General features: G+C 41.6%; 2 pseudogenes; both read right to left on the bottom strand.

Annotated features, from left to right (window-relative positions):
- LOC132099126 (NACHT, LRR and PYD domains-containing protein 3-like) overlaps positions 1 to 27617 on the bottom strand; it is a 476979-nt pseudogene that overhangs the window by 12571 nt on the left and 436791 nt on the right.
- Positions 578 to 27595, bottom strand: LOC132099129 (protein NLRC3-like; annotated as a pseudogene).

The following is a 27617-nucleotide window of genomic DNA, read 5'->3' as shown; positions in this document are numbered from 1 at the left end:
GATGAAGTTCAGAGTTGTGGCATGAGGCACACAACGTCTCTGTTCCCCTCATCAGGAAACGAGGGTTACCAGTAGTAAGAAACCATATGGGGCCACAATAGGAGCCACTCCATTTGGAGCACTAATCTATTATGTCGAGATTGCACAAGTGATCCAACATGTTATAGATTCAAGTAGTAAGTTCTTCCACAAAACTCAAATACACAAAAAATGCTTAAGTGATGGAACGATAGTCCAGGGTTCAGAAGAAGGAACTGAACTTGACTCAGTGTGTGCAATATTCAACCTTAAAAAAAGATGAAGCGTTAAGCAAGCTCTGTACCATACAGTTTATTTAAGTAGAATAACTATTGTTTAGGACCCTGGATGAAACTGATTCCATTCTCAAATTACATTTACATTTCAGTCAATTACATTTCCTGAACCGAGCCACTCAAAGTCTGAGAACATTGGGACTATAAGCTGCTTGCATGTAAATAGCATACCACCGTGCTGTGTATTTATATAAAATTACAACAGAAGCTTTCCAGTTTGATAAACACAAAATATTTTGTTAATTTATGTGATTGAAAACCATTTACCTTAGAATCTCCAGCTGACAGTTTGGACTCTTTAGTCCATCAGAAAGAAACTTCACTCCGGAATCTTTCAGGTCATTGTTACTCAGGTCCAGCTCTCTCAGGACAGAGTTTGATGATTGTAGAGCTGAAGACAAACTTCCACAAGACTGAGCAGTGATATAACATCCACATAACCTGTGTAAAGAACAAAACAAACACTAATATATACAGATACATTGCAAGCTTTACAAATTGACAAACACACTAAATATTTTATTAATTTATTTGAAAACCATTTACCTCAGTATCTCCAGCTCACAGTTTGTACTCTTCAGTCCATTAGAAAGAAAATTCACTCCAGAATCTTTCAGGTCATTGTTACTCAGGTTCAGCTCTCTCAGGATGGACTTTGAGGACTGTACAGCTGAAGACAAACTTTCACAGGAGTGAGGAGTGAGATTACATCCACATAGCCTGTGTAAAGAACAAAATAAACAGTAACATAATGTGTTTACTTAATTTATTTATTTATCTGGTAGGTTTTATAATCTGGAGCATATATGACTTTCAGAAACCTTTGACTTTGTGATGCAATTGAAGTAAACATAATGAAATAAATTAAGTTTACGCAAATACATCTGATGGTTATGTATGTATAAATGCACATATTAAATAAGAACCAAACTAGATACAGGTAACAGACTAATCAGTAACTATGGAAACAATTATTTGTAGGGATGGGCAGATCAACTCAAATGTCACCAGGATCTACTGCATAAAATAAATTATCCACCCGCCACCCATAAACACCTATATTTTTCTCTAATTTTGATATCCGCTCCAACCCAAACTTGATCGTCACATTATAATTATTCTAATTACTACAGTTTTGTGTGATGAATGGATGGTTCATGTTAACAGCAGATTCAGTGACATTAAAGCTGACCTGTGCATCACTGCACACATCTGTAGAGCTCTTTACACAGCCATGGGAGCTGATAGAGGCACTCTAGTCAATGCTTATGTTTATAGCAGCCGCACATTTCCAAAGCATCCCAGAAGCGGCTCTCTGCTCTGCTTTGCTAAATATGGGCCCCTAGTTTATTTTTGATGAATTCCACATCTAAGCCGCACATAATTTGATAATTGAGAATGCATTTTAAGCAACTTAAAAACAGCTACAAATAAAAGCTACAGCTTTTATCCTTGTTGTTCAAAATTTGACTTTTAAGTGTATTAACTTTGTAGGCTAGTAATAAACACAACAATATACAATTCAACCAGACAAAACATAACCAAATAACACATGACAGAACTCCCAAAAAATCAAGCGAAACACATAAATCAAGATAAACAACATCGAACAGCCAGGCAAATGTCGAAATCCAGTTGTTGCATTCCTGGTGTTAGCTGGCACTGCATGGAGGATAAAAACCTCATCAGAAACGTGGGGTTAATGGTAAAAATTAAATAATATTCTGATCAAAAAAGTTCTTCTTTGGCCAAATGAGTCTACAGTTTCTTAATAGCATAAATGCAGGCTTTACTTTTTTTGTTTCTGTCACTGCAGCTTTCTGAACAGGCGAACACAAACACACACACAGATTAAATTTGTCTTGTTTGCCTGATGGAAATAAAATCCATTTAAAACACGTTCATATTTTAGAAAATGTAGTTAATATTTGCATAATTAATAAATTTTCTCATCCACCTGTGACCCACCCACAATTAATAAGAATGTATTTTTTTATTACCCAACCCACAGATCATCCAGAGTGCTCGCAGATATAACCGTGATCACTAATACACAGTAACCAAAGAAACAAAGGACAAAGTAATTAACACTGGAAACTTGAAACAAAATATAACAGGATGAAAAGAACATCAAAATAAGAGTCGCACAACAGAAACAGAACATCAATCCGACAACACCTGGGGTTCGTTTCCCGATAACGTTGTCTCTTAGCACCCTACAAAGACTCTAAAGGTATATCTTAACCAGAGGTAAACCTTTTCTAGGTGTGTTCCCCCGACCTATACCTTAGGACAGTAGTTCTCAACCTTTTGTTCTACCGGGCCGCACAATGGTCCAAGTGCAAGTCTCGCCGGCCCCACGCATATCATTTACATATTACATCACCAATATAAACCAACCTTATTCATAATATTATAGCCTAAATATTATGATATCTAATCAATTACATTCATTGTATCAAATAAATAAATAATTCTACTCCCCATAAATAAAACACCTGATGCTGTTGGAAGCTGACCAATTTTGTGAAATTCAGCTCGAAAGGAGTAACAGCACAATGAAGTTGCGAATGTATGATGCAGTCTGTAAGACGCGCACTGGAGCATGACTTGCAGAAAATGTGCGTTCACAAATGTACCCTTATGTTGATCCTAATATGGAAAGCACTTTCGAATTTAATAATATGAGGTTCTCTCCAGAGATGTTTTGCCACATTTCTTCAATTAAGGATGATTACTGTGTAGTATTACCTGAACTTCTTCAAGTCAGTTGCAGGGCAAACCGAAAATCCAGCACTCTCCTTCGCTACTGATACTGCGACTATTCTTGTTTGTTTATTTTAATTTGCTGGCATTTTCCATATTTCTTTTTCTCCCTTAAAATCAAATTTGTCCATTCTGATGCTCAATTTTACCAAACTAATGACTGTTGATGACTATTTGAACTGAATTCTGCGTGCTTCCATGTGTTTGTTAAATGCAGAACGTAATGTGAGTAGGTATGCTTATGTCTGAAAATAATATATGAAAAACAAAATAATCTTACAAAAAAACATAAGGCTATAGATTATATTTCTTCAGTACATTTTTTAAATTAATGTAAAAACTAAAATGAATTGTAAAACTGAAAGTTATAATTTTTTTATTGTGTTCAGGGTCAGCATGGTAGGCTGCATTAGAATTTGTGACGGGCCGCATACTGCCTGCCGGCCACGGGCTGAGAACCACTGCCTTAGGAGGTTGCTTAAACCCTCCTGGGTTGACAAATGTGGGTGATTTTGTGACACCAAAAAGAACTTAAATGACACTTTCAGTTTTGATCATTCAGATAAGGGCAATACATCAATCAAATCTGTTAAGGGTATACTTTTATTAATAACAACAAATTTTCTAAATAAAGAAAACCTATAGGGTGTGCTTTCTGCTGCCTTGGTCTGTGTGGTCTTCATTTAGAAATGCGTCATTAAAATTAACAGTAACTCAGCATACTACTCTATATGACATGTCTATATGACATGTCTACTTTTAAACCATAGCCCTATTCAGACGAGACTAGTTTTACAGGGGGTCATTAGAGAAATCTGTGTTTCACAGACATACTTGGTGATTTTAATCCCATCTGAATCTGCCACGTCTGTGTTTTTCTCACACAACCTCTGTGATAATTCCAGAGCAAATTACCTACTGTTTTTCAGCAAACTCGGTGGTCCTCTGAGAAAACTAATCCCGTCCGAATGCAAATGTCTGTGATTGCCGGTGAAATTTTATTTCACAATGCGTTTCCTCGTGTGTTTTGGCCAACGCGAATTACCATAGATGTTCTTACCGCACGCATGTTTGATATATTTGCTTCCTGGCAAAGAAATAATAATAATAACAAAAAAATAAAAAGAATAAAATCAAGAGCCAGATCACATAAACTGTTAATACTGGCTATTGTAATATCAGCATCAGGTAAGATTACTCACGTTAATTTATGCACTCAGTTACATAATGTTTAAATTACAGATGTACCTTTATGAAAATTAAACATGGGTTTAGCCTACTACAAAAAAAGGAAAACAAGTTAAACTAAATAAACACATTAACATGGTTTTGCTTTACTAGCCATTTAGTATTTATTCTGTAATAATACTAATGGTAATCAATCCGAATGACTATATGCAATGGACGCATACAGAGCTCGTGATCTCTGTGACGCCCAGATGCACAAATAAGGCCCTCCCACCTCTGTAATAAACAAGGAGATGTTAGTCCCGTCCGAATTGGTACATGAAAATCTCAGATGTCAGGTGGTAAGAATCGAAACTCAAACGTAGTTTAGAAAACTAGTGCCGTCCGAATGGGAAGTAGGTCCTGAGAGATGGCTGGGCCCAGGAACTAGTGATGTCCAATTCGTGAACGAATCATTCAATTTAACCGGTTCTTCTTAGTGAACTGCTTGAACCAGTTCACCAAATCGAACTGAATTGTTTGAAACGGTTCACGTCTCCAATAAGCATTAATTCACAAATTACTTAAGCTGTTAACTTTTTTAACGTGACTGACACTCCCTCTGAGTCAGAATAAACCAATATCCCGGAGTAATTCATGTACTCAAACAGTACACTGACTGAACTGCTGTGAAGAGAGAACTGAAGATGAACACCGAGCCGAGCCAGATGACGAAAGAAAACGCCCACTGCTGGAGCAGTTCTCGTTCTCGAGTCAAGAATCGGTTGCATCGGTTTTCGGATCACCAGTACACTAAACCGAGAATCGTTTCTGTCGGACGCATCAGATTTGAGAACCGATGAACTGAAACCCGTTCTCGAGTCAAGAACCGGTTGCATCGGTTTTCGGATCACCAGTACACTGAGCTGAAAACCGTTTCTTTCGGACGCATCCGATTTGAGAACTGATGAACTGATGATACTGCGCATGCGTGTAATTTTTTAAGTATTTTATTAAACATCGGAAAGTGTGATAAAATAACTATATTTTATTTTGCTATTTTTTTTTTTAGATGAATGTTTCTTATCTGTATATTGTAGATAATGTATAGGCCAAAGGGGTTTTCAGGGAAGTTGGACAATAATTAAGACTATGTTTAATAGGAATAAGGGATGATTTATGAAATATCTGTACTGTATATGTAGTTAATGATGACACATGCACAAATTGAGTTTGTAGTAAACAGAACATGAACACGAGTAGAGCAGCTGATGAAACTGAACTGCAGCACGTGCCGGTTAGAGTGATTCTCGTTCTCGAGTCAAGAACCGGTTGCATCGGTTTTCAGATCATCAGTACATTGAACCGAAAACCGTTTATTTCGGACGCGTCCGATTCGAGAGCCGAGGAGCTGATGATACTGCGCATGTGTGATTCAGCGTGAAGCAGACTGATACACAGAGCGTCTGAACAGAACTGATTCTTTTGATGATTGATTCTGAACTGATTCTGTGCTAATGTTATGAGCGCGGGTAAACCGAGGGCTTGGATGAAGGGCAATCTGGCGAAACGTAAATTCATTTAATAAAAAATACATCGCAATGGATTATGTATAGTAAGTGGGTCATGGTTTCTCCGCTGATGACACCTAATTTATTTACTTTATATCTTCAAGACTTAAATCCTTGTATGCATTGCTGTTACTGTTACTGTATTTGGGTGCGTTGTTGCAAAACTCAAATGTAAACTTTTCATGATTATGAGGTTTTTAACTGACTAAAGTTATGATTACTGGCTTATATATATATATATATATATATATATATATATATATATATATATATATATATACTTGATAGATGTGACGCCATTGCGTCATCGCCAATGACGTCATTACGTTGAGCGTAAAAGAACCGCTGAACCGTTTTTTTCAACCGGTTCATTGAATCGAACCGTCCGAAAGATCCGGTTCACGGAAAAGAATCGAACTTCCCATCAATACCAGGAACCTGAATGACTCCATTGCAGTCACAGTAGTGTTCATGATGGTGAGTGGGGGGAGAGCAGAGGGGTTTCTCCTGAAGTCCATGATCATCTCCACAGTTTTGAGCGAGTTCAGCTCCAGTCTGTTGTGACTTCACCAGACAGCCAGATGATGTCTGTAAGGAGACTCGTTGCCATCCTGGATGAGGCCGATGATTGTGGTGTTGTCTACAAACTTCAGGGGTCTTTAGAGGTGCAGTCAGGAATAATAACAGTGGGGAGAGAACGCAGCCTTGAGGAGCTCCAGTGCTGATGGTGCGAGTGTTGGATGTGATTTTTCCCAGCTTCTAACTAGCTACTGCCTATCTGTCAGGAAGCTGGTGATCCACTGAAAGATGGAGGTGGGTATAGAGGCTGTGTGAGTTCTGAAGGGTGTCCGGGATGATGGTGTTGAAAGTGGAGCTGAAGTGCACAAACGAGATCCTTGCTGTGATAAAATAATCCATATGAAAACAACGCAGTGTCCAGTCTTTCACATCTCCCATCTCCCTTCACATTATATCTAATGCAACCATGCCCACACGCTGAGCGCACTATAGATATTATAATGGTCCCTGTTAAGTACGCAGCATGTAAACACCCACTCAGCAAACAAAGCAGCGAGACTGTACCTCAAAATTATTATTTTTTTTTATTTAATTTTTTTTACTGTTCGATTTGTGCTGAGAGGAATAAGTCAGAATTCACCTCACAAAAGACTCTCTGTGAAAAATATGACAGAATTCACCTCAGGAAGGTTTGGATCACCTCAGAAAAATGAAGTGGTCTGATCAAGCGAAGATCATAAACATGAGTTTAGTCTTTTTTTTTTTTTATTAATCTACTTGTATTAGTTTTCACATAACTTGTACACATTTTACTAGTTAGATTTTTTCCAAACTATAATTCCTGACTAAATGTATAATCAAGTAAAACATTATGAAGGTTCATTCACAGCATATAAATGTTTCAAGATGACAGGTTTTTTATGTTCTTTAACATAGACAGCAATACAATATAAAAGTAATATGAGTTACAATGTTACTAGTCTAATGTCAGTAAGAATTATTAGACAAAACTTTACAAAGATAGGCTATTCTCTCACGAATATAGCCATATATGTTTATATGTTTAAAACTATATTTTTTGTATAGGCCTACATACAAAGCCTGCTTGTGTTTATGAATGTAACTAAACTTCTGTTTATTGAGATCTGCTCTGGTGTAAATATTTTGAACGTGTTATACTCTGTCATTGGTGTTTGCGATCATCTGAGGTTTAAATGTGTCAAGTAAGTTGTAAATATCACTGAAAATAAAAGTGTATTTTTTCATATTCAAATAAGAATATGATGACATGCCAATCAGCTAATCAATTCAAAACACCTGCAAAGGTTTCCTGAGCCTTCAAAATGGTCTCTCAGTTTGGTTCACTAGGCTCCACAATTTTGGGGAAGACTGGTGATCTGACAGTTTTTCAGAAGACAATCACTGACACCCTTCACAAGGAGTGTAAGTCACAAAAATGAATTGCCAATAAGCTGTATCCAAGCATGTTAACAGAAAGTTGAGTGGAACGAAAATGTGTGGAAGAAAAAGATGCACAACCAACGAGAAAACTGCAGCCTTCTGAGGATTGTCAAGCAAACTGGATTCAAAATTTTTTAGAGAACTTCACAAGGATTGCACTGAGGCTGGAGTCAAGGCATCAAGAACCAGACACAGAAGTGTCAAGGAATTTGGCTACAGTTGTCGTATTCCTCTTGTTAAGCCACTACTGTACCACAGACAATGACAGAGGCATCTAACCTGGGCTAAGGAGAAGAACTGGACTGTTGCCATTGGTCCAAAGTCCTTTTTTCAGGTGATAGCAAGTTTTGTATTTCATTTGGAAACCAAGGTCCTAGAGTCTGGAGGAAGGGTGAAGAATCTCATAACCCAAGTTGCTTGAAGTCCAGTGTTAAGTTTCCACAGTCTGTGATGATTTGGGGTGCAATTTCATCTGCCGGTGTTGGTCCATTTGTGTTTTTTGAAAACCAAAGTCACTGCACCCGTTTACCAAGAAATCTTGGAGCACTTCATGCTTCCTTCTGCTGGCCAGCTTTTTGAAGATGCTGATTTAATTTTCCAGCATGGATTTGGCACCTGCCCACACTGCCAAAAGCACCAAAAGTTGGTTAAATGACCATGGTGCCAGACCTAAACCCCATAGGGGTATTGTCAAGAGGAAAATGAGAAACAAGAGACCAAAAAATGCAGATGAGCGCTGAAGGCCACTATCAAAGAAACCTGGGCTTCAATACCACCTCAGCAGTGCCAAAAACTGATCACCTCCATGCCACGCTGAATTGAGGAATTAATTAAAGCAAAAGGACCCCCTACCAAGTATTGAGTACATGTACAGTAGGGTAGAGTGAGGTTGAAAGTAACATGGGACGAGAGTAACAAAGCGATTTTATCAGTCTCTTGACAGCACTCAAGCTATGACAGCATATTCAACACGCAATCCTTGATGGAACTGAGAAATATCACGTGATTTTGTCAGGTTATATAGTGCTTTAACACATCCTAAATATTGAATTTACAGAGTTTTTCAGTATAAAAGTAAATCAGGTTTAAATGTCAGGAGTTTCTGTCGAGACGAAAGTAACGATTGTTGAACTATTTATTTTGTTCCGGTGCATACTATACTGTGAGTTTCTATGTCTTGCATCATTGTTAAAAATATTTATGTCATATTATGACAGTGTGAGCTGTGTTGTTTTCCAATTAAAAGAGTTGACGACATTAACTCTTTTCACAAGATACAAGGACCCTGTATATCGAGAAGCATCTCATGATCACAATATATGGAAACGCCAGAGAAATTATTAATAATTAATAGACCTCAACACAAAGAATCCATACAATATCTCATGACTCTGCTTCCTGCTTGCTTGTGACTTTTTCTACGAACTGAACTTTTCAACAATCTCAAATGACCACCATTTAGAAATCTGAAGGTTTAACTATATTCACAAATAATGTTTTATGTTTTATATATGTTTGATATGCTAAAAGGTAAACTGTGCAACTTAAACTAATGCTTTATAACACCTTTTAGCATTTAGTGCTATTAAATGTGTGTAAGATATGGAAAGTTTAGTATTGAACGAAAGCTCACGTTATTTGCTTACACTTGGAGCAAATGAAATGTCCAGATTCTGTATGGTGTGCATATTATGACATTTTATGTGGTATTAACCAAAGTTCCACAATGGAGTTCATCTCACATGATGATGTCACATGATGTTTAATAAGTATACAAAGAGAAACAGTGCAGGGCATATCTAAGCTTTCCAACAACATACCATTGGAAGATCATATCGTGAGATGGACCAAATATGCTTGGATAAAATCCCAGTGCTTGAAATAATTTGTCATGTCGGGTATTGTGTCATGTGTGTAAGTGCGTGAGTGCATGCTTCCTTCTTCACCATGGCTTGAACTACCTACTCCAACAACGCTACTAGCGTTCTTGCCATCCAGAACTCAAAACCACTCTGTTGAAACTTCGTGACTGCCAAGAAGTCTTGCAAACAGCGAAACCATCCGAAACTCTCCAAAGTTCTACGTTACCAGGCAACCAACCAATCACCAGGAGGTTTTTCCCAAAAGACGTCATCTAAATGACAGCTTCTGCATTCCCTGAGACGAGGCAACAAGTGAATCTCCAACTCTTTTGTTCACCACAAATGCAAGTAAAACAAACAATCCTCCCCTCTTGCTGAACTAAGTGCAAATTGATCTTAAGCAGTAAAGATAAGACACATTTCTGTTTTTGTGATTTTCTTGGTGTGATCTAACAAATAACTTACTCCTGGGACTTCATGCAAATCTGTGTTTGTGTGTGTGTGTGTGTGTGTGTGTATGTATATGTGTGATCATTAGGTTTTAGATCCATGTAATAAAGTAGCTCAATAAATTCTTGTTTCATTTATAAAGTATTGTCTTGTGTGGTGTATTTTAAGGTTAAATTTTACCCAGATCCTGAGCTACCTAGCTCGTAATTTATAAATTATAATTTTGTTTGTATTCGAATTATCCATGAAGTAATATAAACAGAATTGTAAAGTTATACAGATTTTAACGTTTACTGGATGAACCGTTGATGAAGTATAAACTAATTAAATTTGGATCAGTTCAATTAAAGCAATTTGAATCTTTATTTTGATTCTTCTAAATAAATTAGCTAATATTTCCTTACATAATAATGATTACTGCTGAAATAACAAATTTCATCTTCTGTCCTATGCTTCTAGGTGGGCAGAAATGAGGTAGATACTATACATTAAGGTTGCTTCCTCTACTGAACACTTTTGGCAAGACATTTGCAAAGCAGGACAGGCCTGGGAGTCCCTAGCAGTGTTGGGTAAGTTAATTTCAAAAAGTAAATAGTTACTATTACTAATTACATCACCAATGTTGTGTTTAAATCACTTTACTAATTACTCTGTCTGAAAAGTAACTTAGTAACTTAATTATTCAAATCGCTAATTAGGCTACATCCTAAAAATCCCTATAAAAGTGAATAGAAATTAAACTTTTTTTCTTTCAGTTTGAGTCAAACATAGAATAGTTTAGCCTTTTAGCTTTAACACAACTGTAATAATTAAACATTTTTTATAAAGAATGTAACCTGCTTTGGTTAGCAAATAGAAATACTCTGAATTAAAACATCTGAATAAAAAAGCATAAGAAAAGTTAAACAATAAATTTCAGTTTGGCAAGATGTTCAGGAAAAGTACAACTAGTCAAGTCTGTACTGGTTTATGTGAAAATAACACATTAACTAATGTAGGTAAGAATAAATTGCATAAATTATCTTCTCTGATGAATAAAAATGTCAGATTGCGTTGTTCCTCTGAAGTAAATTCCTCATAGCAGGACTTTTGAACAAAACTATGAAAATTAGATGAGTCTTGATTTATTTATTTTTTAATCCTTTTTTGTATCTAGACAAGGGTGTTTGCGTGCAGGTGACTGCATATAGTGAGATTACATAATCAGAGAATATTTGTTTTCAATGTGAATTCATTCAATTTAAAAGTAGACAATTAAAACTTTCAAATATGGGAAAGACTGTACCTCGCTTTAGTTTCATATGGATTACATAATCAGAGAATATTTGTTTTCAATTAGAATTTTTTTCATTTAAAATTAGACACCTAAAACTTAGATACAGGAAAGACTGTACCTATCTTTAGCTCATATGGATTACAGAATCAGAGAATATTAGTTTTTGATTTGAATTTGTTCATTTAAAAGTAGACACTTCAAGCTTTCAAATATGGGAAAGACTGTGCCTTGCTTTTGTTTCATAAGGATTACATAATCAGAAAATATTTGTTTTCAATTCGAATTTGTTCATTTAAAAGTAGACACAAGCTTTCTATACACATATTTTTCATGTCTCTATGTCAAATATTCTCTGAGTTTGTGATGTGTAGAAAGTTGCTCACGGAGACCTAGATGGCAAAAAAAGTTCACCCCGTTTGATTTGTTTATTTTGTAAAAGCATAATATTTTGTCGTTATTGTCAGTGTACACAAATAAAAGTAGTCCTTTTTAGATTTGATTGATTTTTTTTCTTGGTCTTATGTAAGGTTTCTCAGTGAATCAGGAAAATTTGAAAGTGAACTTGCTGGTGCGCAGAGGGTTAAACAAGCTACATTACATTGATTTTAGAACTGTAGAAATTATTTACCTTATCTAATAAGTACTTTATAAGTAACTGTAACTTTTTCAGTGGAAAAGTAACTTAATTACAGTAACGCGTTTCTCAGCTTTCATTGGCCAAGTGTCACGCTGTCTGGTCTCTGTTTCCCTGAGTCTCCACTAGTGGTCTCACTTCACCATAGGCACCTCACCGTAGGCACTACAATTCCCACAAAGCCTTGTCCCTTCATCACAGTAATTGCACTCCTGTTAATTGCACTCAGGTGTCTTCACTTGATAGTCATTACCCTGCCTATATTAACCGGTCTTTTTCTGTTTGTCGTCATGGAGTCCTTTCATTTCGTCACCCAGTTTCCTCGCCTTCCGAGTTTCCTGTTCCCAGTCCTGTTCCTTCCCTGTTTGTTTACAGTTGGATGGATTTATGGTTTTGACCCCTGCTTGTTGGATTCTGATTTGGATTACCCAATAAATACCACACTGCGTTTGGATCTCTCGTCTCCCGTGTTTCCCTGGGTTCTGATCGTAACACCAAGGCCCGCCAATGAGGCAGTTCGACCAACATGTCAAACAACCAATCACAGTTTGTTTTGTTCAGCGTCATGTTTCAGGGCATGGAAAGGTCACCACAATAAAAGTTGTAAACACAATACACAATATGGGTTTGGTATCACAGCATCTTTGTTTCCAGGTGTAACGTTAAAGAACACAACACGCAGGTCTCCCGGAAATCCTGTATAATTCAACCAATCCAACAACTTTGAAACCCCTGAAGTTTTGTATTCCATATGCATCAGACGTTCAGCCAACCAGAATCTGCCTAAATGCTGCTCAGCAGTGTTGAAGGAGGATGGTGTTCTCTCCCCTCTGAACAGGGTATTAAGAAAATAGTTGTTGCAAAGGCTTTTTCTATCACTTGTTTCAGTGAATACGCTAAGTAGTCTTAGTAATACTTTATACGCCCTTTAGGCGCCAGGGTTTTTTTCCTAAAATGTTCGTTTTTGACATAATTTCAAAAGGCTATATATTAAAAGTGATAAAAGATAGAGATTTTCTGTAAATTATAGAAATATTAAGGATGACCCAAAGTCTATGTAGGTATTACATTTTCCCATCTAATTTGCATATTATGACATCATATGTTGGCGGCCATCTGGGATTATAGAATTTTCTTGAAAAGTCACGTTTAAATTATAAAATGCAGCACTTTTTTCCCACCAAAATGTCCCTCACCTTCTGTATGCTATATTGCACAATTCTGAATGCTCAGGTAAATAGTAAGTAGTAAATAAACTGTGTAAATCATTAATAATAAATGGTAGAAACAAACCGAATGCATGTAGTGGTCGGCCTTTTGCTGTAGAGATTTTCAATTTACTACATACAGCAGGCACTCTGATTCCATGTATGGGACACATATATATTATTCATATGACACACAAACACAAGTAGACAAGACCTGTTTAGTTCAAAAGCTATGCCCCGTGTCACATCGCCTCTGCTCCTGCTACGAGCAGCGCGGCCAGATCTGCCTTGCACGCACCGAGTGTGCACAGCTCGGACTACTGTCATTGTCATTGCGACTCCCCACCCTGCCTCCACGTTGCCCCCTAACTGTCCTATGAATACTTCGACCTCGTCTAACATACCCAGTGGCATTAGACAAAGTCTCCACCACAATACTGTCACCGCGATTGCGGCGAGGTACACGGTCAGAAGACAAAGCTACACGTCTAGCGCGGTAAAAATCCCCCGCCTCGTTCCCCGCAACAATAACACACCTACTAATTTTGCGATGAACACTCCGACCCCGGCAAACATTTTTCACACTACTGACATTGGGCAAAGGACCATCTACATTGGGCAAAGAATTGTGCTTGGTGTAGGGCTATACTTTCACTTTCAGTATCACCGTCATCTTCCGAATGCAGATATTCCCCTTCAGAATCAGGGTTCGCGAATAGAAGTCCCAACATTTCATTGCGGGTTTACTGAAGCATTATTGATGCCATTAGATAATAATAATAATAATAATAATAATAATAATAATCTAATGCCATTACTCGCTGACGTTGACAATATTGCTCTGATAAAATGGCTCACTCTCACACTAGCGCTGCTATTGTTCGCACTGATTCAATGCGCTCTAGCTCAACGATTTTGTATAGAAGCATGACATTTTTTGGAGTTAGAGATGAAGTATTACATGTCTCCTATCTGGTGCAGGGGAGGTCGCATGAAATTTGACACCCTATTTGACAAAATCGGCCATTTTATTCAGTGCCGCATCTTGTTGAGTAAACTCGACTGTGGCGCCAAGAGGGTTAAATCCATTCGAACTAGCATCTATCACCCACAGACAGATGGCCTGGTCGAACGATTTAATCGCACACTTAAAATCAATGATCCGTAAGTTCGTCCAAGAAGACGCCAAGAATTGGGATAAGTGGTTAGAGCCCTTGTTATTCGCTGTGCTAGAGGTCCCACATGCTGCAATGGGGTTTTACCCCTTTGAGCTTCTCTACAGACTTCAGCACCGAGGGGTGCTGGGTGTCCTTAGAGTAACTTGGGAGGAGGGGCCATCTCATAAAAAAAAACAAAATTAAGTATGTGCTGGACTTGAGAACAAAAATCCACACTTTGGGGCGGCTATCAATGGAGAATTTGATACAAGCCCAGGACTGCCAGAGCCAGCTGTATAACAAGGGAACTAGATTACTCAAATTTGCACTGGGAGAGAAAGTGCATGTATTACTCCCAACGTCCAGCTCTAAGTTAATGGCTAAGTGGCAGGGACCGTTTGAGGTCGCACGACAAGTCGGAGAGCTCGATTATGAGGTAATACGATCCGATAGGAACGGGGCATGTCAGATCTATCACCTCAACCTCCTAAAAAAGTGGAATGAGGTGGAATCAATGATGTTGGCAACGGTGATTAGTGGAGAGGATGATCTTGGACCAGAGGCGAATGTCAAACCACAATCCCACGCCCTGGCCCCAGGGGGAGATCACCTCTCGCCATCCCACCTCAATGATCTAACGAAATTACAGGCAGAATTTGCCAGAATTTGTGTGTTTTAGCCCCTACCGGGCCGTACGAACCTGATTCAGCACCATATTGAGACGGAGCCGGGCGTGGTAGTTCGCAGCCGGCAAAATAGCTTGCCGGAGCACAAGAAAAAAGTTGGTTCAGGCTGAATTAGACGCAATGCTTGAAATGGGAGTCATAGAAGAATCCAATAGTAACTGGGCGAGCCCGATAGTTTTAGTTCAGAAAACGGACGGCTCAGTCCGGTTCTGTGTGGATTAACGCAAGGTGAATGCTGTGTCAAAATTCGACAAGAGTTGCTTGATTGGCTCAGCACGGCTCATTTTTATTAGACATTGGACTTAACAAAGGGATATTGGCAGATCCCCTTGTCTCCATTATCCAAAGAAAAAACAGCTTTCACAACGCCGTATGGATTACACCAATTCGTTACCCTTCCGTTTGGGTTGTTCGGGGCACCAGCTACCTTTCAGTGGCTCACGGATAAGATTCTGCGGCCCCATGCTTGTTTGTTCCTAATTATTCGGACCTCACCAGCCCCTTGACTGACCTTGCTTAAAAAGGAGGCGCCAGATACGGTCTAGTGGACGGAACCATGTCAGGTAAAGGCTGCTCTGTGTGGCGGGCCGTTATTACACTCTCCTGATTTTTCTCTCCCTTTTCTGTTGCAGACAGACGTGTCGGACAGGGGGCTGGGGGCAGTCCTGTCGCAGGAGATAGAGGGGGAGGGGGAGGAACGGTCGAGAAAGGGTGTCTTGCTATCAGATGGGCCGTCCTGACCCTCCGCTATTATCTCCTGGGACTGGAATTCACCCTCCGTTCGGACCACACTCCGCTGCAGTGGCTCCACCGCATGAAGGATACCAACACGCAGATCACTCGTTGATATCTGGCTCTACAGCCTTTGAAGTTCAAGGTGATCCACAGGTCGGGTGTTCAGATGGCTGTGGCCGACTTCCTCTCCAGAAATGGGGGGGGGGGCTGCAGGCCAGATGGCTCCCTGGCCTGAGTCGGTCGGTGGGGGTATGTGGCAGGGGTAGCGTGGTTTAGCGAAGTCTGCAGCAGGAGAGAGAATAAGGAGATGAACGGTGAATGAGTGGTTTGGACGGAAATGATCAACACCTGTCTCTTGTATCAGTAATTGGCATGGAGAGAGTATATAACGCCAGGAGAAATGGGATTGATGTCAGTATAAAAGTCACCGTTGGTGTTTAAACAATTATTATTTTGGTAATAAAGTCGTCAGCAGTCCAGCCAACCCCTTGCCCTCTTCCTTTCCACCCACAAACATACTACAGTGCCCTTGAGCAAGGCACCGAACCCCCAACTGCTCCCGGGCGCGCAGCATAAATGGCTGCCACTGCTCCGGTTGAGTGTTTACTGCTGTGTGTGTACACTTTGTATGGGTAAAATGCAGAGCACAAATTCTGAGTATGGGTCACCATACTTGGCTGAATGTCACATCACTTTCACTTTCATATTTTGTCTGTTAACACAAACACTGTATTGTTTTTAATATTTTATAAATCCTTTCAGCAGATGAACAGCAGCAGTTTGAGGCTGAAGAGGGAATCGTGTCAGCAGCAGAAGAGAGAAGTACAGAAAGACTGTCTATTGTTATAGAGAATATTGTGTGTGTGTTAGTGAGTGAGTGTTGTGTACTTGAGTGGTAAAAAAGTACATAGTGGTGGGTTAAAATAGACATTAGTTAGGTAAAAGGGGGTCTAGAAATCAAATCATTCAACGAATCTTCCATAACTTCATACATTATACATTCATGTTTGTTTGATTATGCTTTATTAGATCAAGAATTTAAAGCTGCCCTGTGCCCACCCTTCCAAAAGACGAAGAACCTGAAATGGAGAAAAAAGAGGAGCACTGCTTCTGTTCCAGAATGGAAGGGCAGACTCCCACAAGCTGACCATGTAAAGGAGCCCATTGAATACTTCAGGTTTCTTCTGAGCAGAAACATCATTGAAAAAATGGTATCCCAGAGCAATCTCTACGCCATCCAGTATTACCCAACCTTAAATGTCAAATTTGAAGAGATGGAGCATTTCCTGGGCATATGCTTTCACATATCTTTACATGGCCTGCCACACACCCAAATGTTTTGGAGCACAAAGACAAGAGTGGATTGTGTGGCTGACACAATGTAAATGAAAAGATGGGAGGCTATCAAACACTTTCCGCACTTTGCCAAAAACGATGAACAAAGTTATGACAAGTTGTTCAAAGTGAGGCAACTCCTAACAGCTTTACAGGAGAGTTTTAATCACATCCCAATGGATAAGAACCTGTGTTGATGAGAATTCAAAGGTAAAAGCCAGCTGAAGCAGTACATTTCAATGAAGCCTAAGCGCTGGGGCTACAAGATCTTCAAGCTGTGTCTCATAGCCTACAATTTTTATTTCTACACTGGTCCAATCGCTACAGCTTTCCAGACCTGGAAGCCAACAGAAATATTGTTATGAAGTTGGCTGATGCCGATGTATATATCCCACAAAATGTTTTATGACAACTGGTTTTGTAGTGTTGATCTTTGGGTGCAGCCTGAGAAAGCAGGGAGCGCAACTGTGAAGCGTAGGGACAAGAAGAAGAAGGAGGTCATTACTGTGACATGACCAAACAAACATCATTCAACTCTAAAAAGATAGCATGGGTGGGGTGGATCTCTTGACATTAAAATAGTTTTTAAATATTATTGGATGCAACTGTTCCCACCAATCCTTGCACAAGTTAAGGTTATGCATGATGAAAAATATCCTTGAATGGAAGTCAATGAGACCAATCGGGGGGGATTCTCAGTCTAACAGAAATCACCCAAAGAGGCGTTACTGCACAAAATGCGACTCGACGCTGATTGGACTATTTATAGAGCAGCACAAACAGTCTAGAATAGTGAAAGCTCAGCCCTCCTGTGGATGAAATCCTAGAACCGCACCTGTATAGCAATATGACCCAGCACCCATAATACTATCAAAATACTCCAACGCAGTCTCCATTCTTCACTAAAAATGGATAAAAAGGCACACAAGAAACACAAACCTTGGAAAAACATGATATACGACCCCTGCCAAATCACAGTAATACCAATTACTAATATCATCACTGGAACTCTGTGTTCGGCGAAACATGGTAGGTCTTTTGCAGGGACAATTTTTACTATATAAATGACATATTTGGCCATTTTGCATGTGATTAATTTAACAGACAAACTACCCAATTCTTACAAATAACTGGAGGCCACTAGGTAATACTAATCCCATGCGAATAATGCTCAAGGCTGGACTGATGATGTGACTGGTAAATTTCACTTCTATTTATGTACCTCCCTCTGACAGGTACATCTGTCACAAACGAGAATCCCACAGTGCCTCCTGCTTGCCACCAGAGCGAGCTCTCCCCTGAGTATTGAACTACAATTAATAAATCAATGGCGCAGTAGCCAGAATAATGAGGAGGCAGTTCCGATGCCCTGGACTTACAACGAGGTCGGAGTATCCCGAGGGAAGTATAGAAGGGAAAACTGGCTCGTCTTAATGGAAAAAGCTGGGTCATTCAACAGACAATTGGCTTGACAAATTATTTAACCCTATTTCAAGGAAATTAGTGGATTATGTTGGCGTAACCAAGGCAGTCTAAGAATTAGAGGGCTATGTGGACGAGGAGATGAATGCTCTCACTGTGAAAGATCCCGGTCTCCAAATGCAAGTCCACGGTGGTGTGCATGACCCTTCCTTCACAGTGCCTCCACTGCCGTATGAGAGTTACAAGGGATTAGTGAAATATTATGTACATGGGATCTCCAACAGAGAACAATCCATTGCCGCTCTGGATGGCATTGCTCAATATGCGATCATAAATAAGACTTTCGTTTTACATGACTTCTTTAATTTGCGGAGCCTGGATTTTCTGTTTATGACCGAAACATGGACAAAAGAAGGGGACTTACGTCCTTTCTCCGAACTTGTTTCTCAAATCTGCCCATTTCTAAACTCTTCGCGATCCTCTGGTCATGGGGGAGGTTTGGCCGTAGCTTTTAAAAACTCTTTACACAGCCTCATTATTCTGTCTGATGTTCATAGGAGTTTTGAGGCTCAAATTGTCACAGTGTCTGGGTTGTGTCCCTGGGTTTCCACTAGATGTCCCCCTTTCTCACAGTGTCTGTCACCTTATCACTTCCTGTTCCCTTATTTGGTCACCTTCCTCCTTGTTAGTATTGATTGTTCCCCACCTGTCTCCTGTTCCCTCATTATCCTTCTGTGTATTTATACCCGGTCTGTCTGAGTCTGTGTTACGGAGTCCTTGTTTAATGTCCTATAGTTATTCATGCCCGTCGCTTCTTGCCTTGCTTTGCCTTGTCTTCGTGTCTTGTTTATGTTTGATATTCTGGTTTTGACCCTGCCTGGACTGTTTACCCCTTTGGATTACCCTTTAATAAATGACTTACCTGCAATTGGTTCTATCTCCGTGCCTCATTGGATCCCTGCCGTGACACAAATGTCTTTAATCGACCTTGCAAATCCAGTTCTGTGTGTTGTTATTTATTGACCCCCTGAGTGTAATAATGCTTTTTGAGTGAATTTGCAGGTTTCTTTGGTAATGTTGTTAAAATTTTATTGTTTGGGGATTTTGATATTCACATCTGTTGTCCAAGCAAGCCGCTTTCTATGTCATTTTTCCGTTCCCCAGCCAAGATGGCGGAGCGGCGAACCAAGTACCTTCGGTTGATCGCCCTCCGCCAAGGGGGCAATGAAGTGGGTGCCCTGGCTCAGGTGTTCTGGTCCCTGGCCGAGGGCATGGGCTACAACGATGCGGCCCTCAAGGACTATTTCAATGGCGGGCTGGATGATCCAGTGTCTCATGAGGAGATGGCGCAGTTAGAGACACTGGAATTCTGGGAATTCGTGCGCTACCTGCAGCATCGGCTTCGGTGGGATGACCCAGCCACTTCGGTCTCTTCCGGCGGGGTGGTCGTCAGCCCAGCACCACTGCCCAGGATGGCAACCAGCCAAGCGCCACAACCCAAGATGGCCACCAGTCCAGCACCACTGCCCAGGATGGCTAACAGCCAAGCGCCACAGCATAAGATGGCCGATAACCCAGCGCCAATGCCCAAATTGGCCACTTTTCCAGCGCCACAGCCCAAGATGGCCGCCAGCCCAGCGCCAATGCCCAAATTGGCCACCGGTTCAGCTCCACAACCCAAGATGGCCGTAAGCCTACCGCCACAGCACCAGATGGCCGTCAGCCTAGCGCCACAGCACAAGATGACCGTCAGCCAAGCGCCACAGCACAAGATGGCCGCTAACCCAGCGCCAATGCCCAGATTGGCCACCGGTCCAGCGCCACAGTACAGGATGGCCGCCAGCCCAGCGCCAATGCCCAAATTGGCCACCGGTTCAGCGCCACAGTACAAGATGGCCGCCAGCCCAGCACCACAGTACAAGAGGGCCGCCTGTCCAGAGTCATGGCCCAAGATGGCTGCTTGCCCAGCGCCGTTGCACAGGATGAGAGTCTCAGTTGACCCTCCGGAGTCTAGTCAGGTTCCAGTTGACCCTCCGGAGTCGAGTCAGGTTCCAGTTGACCCTCCGGAGTCGAGTCAGGTGCCAGTTGACCCTCCGGAGTCGAGTCAGGTGCCAGTTGACCCTCCGGAGTCGAGTCAGGTGCCAGTTGACCCTCCGGAGACGAGTCAGGTGCCAATTGACCCTCCGGAATCGAGTCAGGTGCCAGTGAACTCTCCAGAGTCGAGTCAGGTGCCAGTGAACTCTCCAGAGTCGAGTCAGGTGCCAGTGAACTCTCCAGAGTCAGGGCTAGTCACCGCTGATCCTCCAGAGACTAGGCTAGTCACCGCTGATCCTCCAGAGACTAGGCTAGTCACCGCTGATCCTCCAGAGTCAGGGCTAGTCACCGCTGATCCTCCAGAGTCAGGGCTAGTCACCGCTGATCCTCCAGAGTCAGGGCTAGTCACCGCTGATCCTCCAGAGTCAGGGCTAGTCACCGCGGATCCTCCAGAGTCAGGGCTAGTCACCGCGGATCCTCCAGAGTCAGGGCTAGTCACCGCTGATCCTCCAGAGTCAGGGCTAGTCACCGCTGATCCTCCAGAGTCAGAGCTAGTCACCGCTGATCCTCCAGAGTCAGGGCTAGTCACCGCTGATCCTCCAGAGTCAGGGCTAGTCACCGCTGATCCTCCAGAGTCAGGGCTAGTCACCGCTGATCCTCCAGAGTCAGGGCTAGTCACCGCTGATTCTCCAGAGTCAGGGCTAGTCACCGCTGATCCTCCAGAGTCAGGGCTAGTCACCGCTGATCCTCCAGAGTCAGGGCTAGTCACCGCTGATCCTCCTGAGTCTGGGCTAGTCACCACGGATCCTCCAGAGACTAGGCTGGTCACCGTTGACCTTTCAGAGTCAAGTCAAGTCACCGGTGATCTTCAAGGACTGAGTCAAGTCACCGGTGATCTTCAAGGACTGAGTCAAGTCACCGGTGGTCTTCAAGGACTGAGTCAAGTCACCGGTGGTCTTCAAGGACTGAGTCAAGTCACCGGTGGTCTTCAAGGACTGAGTCAAGTCACCTCTGATCTTCATGAACAAAGGCAAGTCACCATTGATCTTCATGAGCAAATGCAAGTCACCAATTATCTTTATGAGCAGTGTCAGGCCAGCACCAATCTTCTGGAGTCCAGTAAGGACACCAGGGGATTACCAGAGTTTTGTTGTCCCATTGATCCAGCCGCACGGAGGTCTGCTCCGCCTTGGGGGGCTCTGGTCCTGACCACATGGCTGTGGTGGTCTTCTGCTCCGCCCTGGGGGGCGCTTGCCCTGACTACACGGTTGTGGTGGTCTTCCGCTCCGCCCTGGGGGACTCTGGCGTCGACCACGAGGACGTGGTGGTCCTCTGCTCCGCCCTGGGGGGCTTCTGCTCTGACCACACGGACATGGTGGTCTTCTGCTCCTCCCTGGGGGGCGCTTGCCCTGACTACAAGGTTGTGGTGGTCTTCCGCTCCGCCCTGGAGGGCTCTGGCCTTGACCACAAGGGTGTGGTGGTCTTCTGCTCCGCCCTGGGGGGCTTCATGTTGTTTTTTTCCTTTGGTTTTTCTGTTAACGTCTGTCCCTGTTCCTTTCTGTTAGTCTGGCCCTCCGTCCCTCCCCCTGAACCTCCTCCTGTCCTCCTCCCTCCTGGTCTTTCTGTGTTGTGTTTACATTCTAGTGCCTGTTCCCCATGTTTTTCTTTTCTGGCCCTCCGTCCCTCCCCCTGAGCCTCCACCTGTCCGCCTCCCTCCTGGTCTCTGTTTTGTGTCTGTCGTGGAGCGTCTGGGAGCCGCTCCGTAGAGGGGGGGTACTGTCACAGTGTCTGGGTTGTGTCCCTGGGTTTCCACTAGATGTCCCCCTTTCTCACAGTGTCTGTCACCTTATCACTTCCTGTTCCCTTATTTGGTCACCTTCCTCCTTGTTAGTATTGATTGTTCCCCACCTGTCTCCTGTTCCCTCATTATCCTTCTGTGTATTTATACCCGGTCTGTCTGAGTCTGTGTTACGGAGTCCTTGTTTAATGTCCTATAGTTATTCATGTCCGTCGCTTCTTGCCTTGCTTTGCCTTGTCTTCGTGTCTTGTTTATGTTTGATATTCTGGTTTTGACCCTGCCTGGACTGTTTACCCCTTTGGATTACCCTTTAATAAATGACTTACCTGCAATTGGTTCTATCTCCGTGCCTCATTGGATCCCTGCCGTGACACAAATGTCTTTAATCGACCTTGCAAATCCAGTTCTGTGTGTTGTTATTTATTGACCCCCTGAGTGTAATAATGCTTTTTGAGTGAATTTGCAGGTTTCTTTGGTAATGTTGTTAAAATTTTATTGTTTGGGGATTTTGATATTCACATCTGTTGTCCAAGCAAGCCGCTTTCTAAGGATTTCTGTAATCTTATGGATTCTCTTACTATTTCTCAATGGGTGCAAAGTCCCACGCACATTAATGGTCACATTTTGGACCTGGTATTCTCCCATGGTCTTTCCATTATGGACATGGAGATCGGAGAATCAGGCTTTTCTGATCATAAATTTCTGACTTTCACAAAGATTTTGCTTCTCCTTATAAGGCAGCAGGCTAATTGTCAGTTACAAATTGGTCTGCTTGAATATTGTCAACAACTGTCATGAGTCCAGACCCGGTGTTCCTCCCTCTCACCACCAGAGGGCGCCACTTCCCCATCTCCCGGATTCATTCACCTGAACTCTACACACCTGGTTCACCCCGCACACCTGTTTCACCCACTCAAACACACACCTGGTGCCTATTGTCCTTCGCTATTTATACACCACACGCCCACCACTCTGCCTGCCTGGATTAATTGTAATTACGCATGTTTAACTGTGTTATGCATGTCGGCTGCTTCTGCTCTTCCCTTTGATTCATTTCTGTTTTGTTTTTGCCTTGTTGGCCTTTTTTTTGTTTATTAAAATGTTATTTATTCCCTGCATTTGGACCCTGACCCTGTTCTTTCCACGGCGCCATCTCTGCCACGCCCTGACAGAATCCAGGCAGCAGATATGGGTCCAGCAAGGAGGTTCCTCAATGTCCACCAGGGAGAGCAAAGTCTGGGACTTCGTGGGGGCGGCTCGGTTTTCAGCGATAGAGAAGACCTGCTTAATGGTCTTCTTCTGGGGAGGACTAGCCGAGCCCTTCAAGTCCCTTATGCCATTATGGCACCCCGAGGAGAGGCTGGAGGATTACATCGACCTGGCTCTGCAGTTGAGCGGCTCAGCTGTCAGGGTGGGGTTGCCCACCCAGGAAGTTCCTTGCAAGGCGGCGGGACTCGCTTCCGGCTTTCACAAAGCAGCCAAGCCCGCGGATGTTCCCTGCGAGGCAGCGGGGCTCATTTCCTGCCTTCACGAAGCGCATTGGCTAACTGAGCCAGACCTGCTGGATCATGTGTTGGCGAAGTCTTCTGTAACAAGTTTAATTGAAAGCGTGGTAGAACAGATATGGTCAATCACCAGCAAACACAAAAGTAAAGACAAGATAACTGTGAATCCAAGGACAGGCATGAGGTCAGTACAGGCAGCAAAAAAATCAATAATCAGTTCCCAACATCAAAGAGTCCAGGGCAGGCAGCAAGCAATCAAGATGAGAATCAACAATCCATAGGTAATCCACAGGTAGACAAGACACGAAAATAAACGTTCAAAAATGCACACCAGGGCAATACAAGACTTTGCAACAAGGGAGAATCTGAGAGCTGTATAAAAATTCCACTAATAAGTCAGGTGCAAGCGCAACCACAGCCAGGTACGTGAGTGGGAAATTAAGTCCGAATTGTAGTCCAATACTTAGGGGAGAGTTCCCTCTGGTGGCGAGCGGGAGGCACTGTGGGAGTCTCACTTGTGACACCTACATAGGGCTTGTGGGCGGAGCTGCTGAATTCTGTGTACTGATCAGAATATATGTTGTTTACAATTTATTTATATTTAAATGCAATGTCATTCATACAGACAAGAGAACAAACATATGAAGAGTTTGGTTCCAAAATACGTAAATGCCATTTTTTTACAGTTAGTTTCCACAAAAATCTGTATTTTTTCTGGTCGGTATTGAAAAGTCCATTTTGAATTTTACACAAAATGCTTTGAATACACTCCACATCCTAGTTTTATTCCTCTACTTTGTACTTTGTGATCAACAAACAAGGGCTGCATGATAAATCGCATGTGATCTTGTGATCATACACATCTCATTGGTAAAGCCGGTTCTGTGATTAATAGTACCATTAAATCTTCATCACTTTTAGATGGAGTGACATTTATTACACGGAGCTGTAGATCAGTGACAAGCTACATTTTATTGCGTTCATTAGATGAATCACATTCGATTATGTCCGTGATATCGCATAGCTTGTCAGTGTTTTTATTAATGCCATTTATGTTTCTGTTAATACAGCACATAGCAATAGTCAACTAAATGAATGTAACCAGGCAAAGATGAACGCACTGTTGGAAGTTGAATGTAAGGGAAATGTCACTTTGTAATTTCTATGTTCTAATGTGATATTATTAATGTGCTTGTTCATGATTAAATTTGATTTTATTGCTGTAATTAATTTATAGCATTAACAAGATGACCCAGTGAATTCATTTAGGAAGTGATGGCTGATGAATGTATTTTTGGTCCAGTGCTTGTATATAATATTGATTATGATATAAAATAATTAGTATTGACCAAGTTCAAATGCTGTCATATGTGGATCAACTTACAATGAAAAATAACTTCATGGATTTATTGCATTTTGAGAAAAAAAAGTATCATGGATTTATTGTATTTTGGGAAGAAAATACAATTGTATAACAAATCTTTAAAAATCAAAACCTGGATTTGATGTTATTATAACCTAAAAATGCTATGTGAAGGTTTGAAACAGAAAATAGTGGTTTTCATCAAGCTACTTTCTTGGTAAAGAAAACAAATTTTTACTAAAGATAATCTAAATGGATTTATTGCGTTTTGGAACCAAACTCTTTATCTAAACATCATTAGAGATCAAGCTGTCCAAATCTGTTTGGTATCAGTTTTGTCCCAGCTCACATTCATTCCTTAATCATCATCTTCATCTTCCACATTGAACTCTACATCGTCCAGCTCTCATATAGAAACACAAAAACCTCCTCTGTTGCTTTAGTATGTGTCTCACACACCTCTCCTGCTCACTGCCAGAAATTTGATTCTCAGATTTTCCTGGTTTCGTAGTTTTGGTAAAAATGCTAAAATCATAAGTGTGATTATGTCTTGAAAGTGCAGTGACTGTTGTCAGTGTTACTTACTGAACTGATCTGGATTCTTTAACCACAGGTAACAGATTCTGAAGAACTTCATCTGCTGTGTGTTGTGTTCCAATAAACTGTTTTAGATCAAGCACATCCATCTTCTGCTCTGATGTCAGCAACACATAAACCAGAGCTGACCACTGTGAAGATGAGAGGTTGGTTTGTTTTATTTTTCCAGATTTCAGATAATCTTGGATCTCCTGCATCAGTGAATCATCACCCAGTTCATTCAGACAGTGAAACAGATTGATGGATTTCTCTGGAAAGCAGTTCTCCCTGATCTTCTGTTTGATGTTCTGAACTGTTTCCTCTTTGTTGAAGGAGCAGATTCCTGTCTGTGTCAGAAGTGTCCGTAAGAGAGTCTGATTGGACTCTAATGAGAGACCCAGAAGAAAACGCAGGAAAAGATCCAGATGTCCATTCTTACTCTGTAAAGCTTCATCAACAGCTCTCTGATGCAGCTCAGATAGTGAATTACATTTCTTCTGGTTAAAAAGCTTAGACAACAGACTTTGTTTAGGTTGGTCAACCACATTTCTGCCCCTGATTGTAAAAGAGAGGTGCGCATATAGAGCTGATAGATGTTCCTGAAGGCTCAGATGAACAAAGCAGAAGACTTTCCCCTGATACAAGCCCAACTCCTCTCTGAAGATCTGAGTGCACAATCCTGAGTACACTGATGCTTCTGTCACATCAATGCCACACTCTCTCAGGTCTTCATCATAGAAGATCAGGTTCCCTTTCACAAGCAAAAGCCAATTTCCCCAGTTTGAGGATCATGTCTTTATCTGTCACCTTCTTCTTATAGTCCTTTTCATGTTTGATGTTGGTCTGAAGGATCAGGAAGTGTGTGTATATTTGAGTGAGAGTCTTCGGAATCTCTCCACTCTCTGCTTGACTCAATATCTTCTCTAGAACAGTGGCTGAGATCCAGCAAAAGACTGGGATGTGGCACATGATGTAGAGGCTCCTTGTTGACTTCAGGTGTCTTATGATTTTTTTAGCCAGTCTCTTTTTACTGACTTCTTCCTAAAGTATTCCTCCTTCTGTGGCTCATTGAAGCCTCGTACCTCTGTCACTCGATGGACACACTCAGAGGGGACGAGATCAGCTGCTGCTGGTCTGGAGGTGATCCAGATGAGAGCAGAGGGAAGCAGATTCCCAACAATGAGGTTCATCAACAGCATGTCCACTGAGGCTGTTTCAGATATATTACACAGTTTCACTTCACTCTTAAAGTTCAGAGACAGACGACACTCATCCAGACCATCAAAGATGAACAACACTTTATATTCTTCTCTAAATATTTCGATTTCTTTTGTTTCAGGGGAAAAAAATATTAAGAAGACCTGAAAGACTGAATTTTTTGTCCTTCATCAAGTTGATTTCTCTGAAAGGAAGTGGAAATATGAGCTGGACGTCCTGATTCTCTTTTCCTTCAGCCCAGTCAAGGATGAACTTCTGCACAGAGACTGTTTTCCCAATGCCAGCGACTCCCTTTGTCAGCACAGTTCTGATGACTTTGTCTTGTCCAGGTAAAGCTCTAAAGATGTCACAGCATTTGATGGCTTTGTCCTCTGTTGCTGCTCTCCTGGATTGTGTCTCAATCTGTCTCACCTCATGCTCATTATTGATCTCTCCACTCTCACCCTCTGTGATGTAGAGCTCTGTGTAGATCTCATTCAGTAGTGTTGAGCTTCCCTGCATCGCTGTTTCCTCATACAGATGCTCAAACTTCTGCATCAGTTTTGATCTAAAGGTTTTGA

The sequence above is a fragment of the Carassius carassius genome, chromosome 22, assembly GCF_963082965.1.
Source record: "Carassius carassius chromosome 22, fCarCar2.1, whole genome shotgun sequence".
NCBI classification, from domain to species: Eukaryota; Metazoa; Chordata; class Actinopteri; order Cypriniformes; family Cyprinidae; genus Carassius; species Carassius carassius.
The sequence above is the reverse complement of the archived record's forward strand: the minus strand, read 5'-3'. Positions and strand labels throughout refer to the sequence as shown.